The 3,188-nt window shown below is 39.8% G+C and overlaps 1 long non-coding RNA gene across 1 annotated transcript; it reads left to right on the forward strand.

The window, feature by feature from the left end:
• Positions 1-2,344: 2,344 nt before the first annotated feature.
• LOC105920458 lies at positions 2,345-2,975 on the forward strand. The gene is made up of 3 exons (XR_002427355.2): positions 2,345-2,432; positions 2,503-2,566; positions 2,633-2,975. It is a non-coding gene; the product is annotated as an uncharacterized LOC105920458 (long non-coding RNA).
• Positions 2,976-3,188: the final 213 nt, after the last annotated feature.

Genomic DNA, 3,188 nt, shown 5'->3' on the forward strand with positions numbered 1-3,188 from the left:
TATTCTTTGTGTTTTTACTGCTTGTGTAATCCCATGCCTAAAGTCTATGATTGCTAAGACTATGGGAAATGTAATGTTTCAATATCAAATGCTTTCACAAATCCCTCTTGAAGAAGTACACCCCGTAGTTTAACTTTTCCCTTGTTAAATGCTTAACAAAATGACAGTCTCATTAAAAATCCAAGAAATGAGTACTCAAAGTAGCTGAAGTTAGGCTCCAATTGTAAATAAAATGATTAAAAGAAGGAATTTGTTAAAGAAATGTGAATGTAATAATTTTCTTTTTATCTTTTTATCAAGGACTACTGTTTTAACTTCACACAGGAGAAACAGATGTTTCTCCTAGACAAGGAGTCTCTTGCTATATATGTTAATCTTATACCTCTTTGTGTACCAACCCCATGTTGTAAAACCCCCCTTATCTTTTCTTTTGTTTCTTTACACCCATGTTGTGAATTCCTGACTCCTCCTGCCCTTTCTTTGATGTCTGACAATAAAGCCAAAGAGACAGAAGGTAGCCAGCGCAGATGGAGCCGAGACTGTGATGAAGACGGCCTCACGTTTCTGGCCCTTTCTGCCCTCTTTTCTTTTAGAAGAGTCTAAAACTTGTTTGTGTTGGTTTTCTTTCCAGAATAAAAGGGTTATTAAACTTAACTCTATCAGCCATCCATCCATATTCTGTCACACTTGCCCCCAATAGGGACAAGTGTGACAGAAGTAAGAATCTGCAACCTACTGTAACAATCTATAGTATACAAACGTTTACTGTTATTTTTCCTTATGTTCCCTATGAATATAAAATATGATTTTTTTTGGGGTAAGTTATCTTTTGTGGCAACCACTATTAATTTTGTTATTAAGAGTAACTGTATTGCACTACCCCTCCCCTGGGCTGCCACCTTATCATATTGGAGGGGTTTGAGTGCCTCAAAGACCCTAGGAGCTATGCTGTCGGGGGCTTCATGACCCTAGTAGGATCACCCAAGGCAGACAGGTCCTACGTGAGGGACCAGACAATGAGCAGCCCAACGGTTATGATGAATGAAACAAATGAACGCAATGTTCCCTTGCCCAGTCGCAAGTCACCGTGGCCCCACTCTGTTGGCCACTGTGGTGGACACCGGTGATGAGGAAAGCTGTCAAGCTGAAGGAGTCCTATCTGGCTTTCTGGCCTGTGGGACTCTGGGAGCAGCTGATAAATACCAGCAGTCCAAGCCGCAGGCGCCTGGCATGGTTGCTGAGGCAAAAACACAGTACCAAAACTGTTTATAGTGGGGGTGATGTGCTGCTGACCTACCCTGGGCGAATTTCAATGGTTGCTTTTATTTTAAAATCTTCTCTGAAAACTTACACAATAGTAGCAACATTGACAACAACTTGGTTCAGAGTGACTAAATGTAGAGATTTCAAGTGGCTCTTATTTTGAATTGCCAAATCACATTTGGTTGAAACTCGTTGAGCCACATCTGGAGGCGTTCTACTGTCATACTGAAGTGACAGCATCGATTGATTATATACGGTTTAGTTGCTGCAGTGACAGCAACTTTGGTCAAAATTAGTTTATATGTAGAGATTTCAAATGGCTCTTATTTTGAAATTCCACATCAAAATATGCTGAAAATTGTTGAGCGACATCTGGAGGTGTTCTACTGTCATGCTGAAGAGACAGCATTGACTGATTATCTACAGTTTAGTTGCTGTAGTGACAGCGACTTTGGTCAAAATTAGTTAATATGTAGAGGTTTCAAGTGGCTCTTATTTTGAAATTCCACATCAAAATTGTCTGAAACTTGTTGAGCGACATCTGGGGGTGTTCTACTATCCTGCTGAAGTGGCAGCATCGATTGATTATCTTTCGTTTAGTTGCTATATTGACAGCAACTCTGGTCCAAATTACTTAATATATACAGATTTCAAGTGGCTCCTATTTTGAAATTCCACATCACAGTTGGATGAAAGTTGTTGAGCGACATCGGGAGGTTTTCTGTTGTCATGCTGATGTTATAGTATTCGCAGAAAACATTTATAATAAAACAGGTCAAATTGAGTCAATGTAGAGATTTTTGAATGCATTTATTTTTAAATCCCAAATCATGTGGACTTTGATGAATAACTTCTGGAGATCATCATCTGTCATCTGTAAGTTAAAGTAGTCAGCTGTAAACTAAATAGTGTTGTTTGAGTATTGTTTGAGGCTAAAAAGTGTCACATAAAATGTTACATAAAGCATAGAAAAAGATTTCATATATGTAGCAGTATACATGGTATGCTGCCACTTTAAGGCCAATTTTGGCTGCTGCATATAAGCAGGTCTCCACCTATCACAAGGCTACGTGCGTCAGCTGCTTCTTTTGTTTGTCAAACTGTGCTGGGCTCCGTTGTTGCTCCTCCGACCTCTGGATCGATCTGTCCTGTTGTTTGCTGGCAGGAAGGTAAGGGCTAACACGGCTAGGCAATATCCACCCCATTTGAACCAAACTTTTATCTAGTATTTTGTTCCAGCTACACTGCATAGACGAAATTGTGGACTTGTTTACCTGGCAGCGTGGTAATTTACCAGTCACAGGTAAGCAGTTACTGCAATTCATAATTTTCATCAGCAAGTGTATTGATAATTTGCTGTTTGTTTTAGCCACCTGAGGAGCCTCTGATCAGCATTCAACGTGGATTGACACTCACTGCTGTTTTGCCTATGAAGACATGTTTTAAAAAAACTGACCTGAACTTTCTCCTGCTGCACGATTTATGGGATGCAGTGCAATATTGTAGTGCCATTGTATCATTGTTTTACTCATATTGTTTGTTTTGTCTTTCATTTAGGGAATGCGGCTACTGTGGTGGCAGTGATGACCCCTGGTGGTGGTGTTTTTGTTTGTTTGTTGTGTTGGAGCACCCTTTGTTTGTGTTTGTTGTGATTTTGTAGTGTCCAGGGTGGTCCCTTTTCTTCACTAGATGTAGCCCCCCTTCTCACCAGTTCCCCCCCCCCCCCATTGGTAAACCTCAGTTTCCTTTGAAATATACATTTTTTATACTCAATTTGATTCCAAATGCATTCACTGTTTTAACATATAGGTCCAGGTTATTGTGGAATTAAATTCATTGTAATAAAATTTTGTTCAATTTTCTATACTGTTTTATTTCCAGCAGAACTTACATGTGTCCTTTTCCTGGAGTTATTCCAGGTGGCG

The sequence above is a fragment of the Fundulus heteroclitus genome, unplaced genomic scaffold (assembly GCF_011125445.2).
Source record: "Fundulus heteroclitus isolate FHET01 unplaced genomic scaffold, MU-UCD_Fhet_4.1 scaffold_28, whole genome shotgun sequence".
In the NCBI taxonomy this organism is placed as follows: Eukaryota; Metazoa; Chordata; class Actinopteri; order Cyprinodontiformes; family Fundulidae; genus Fundulus; species Fundulus heteroclitus.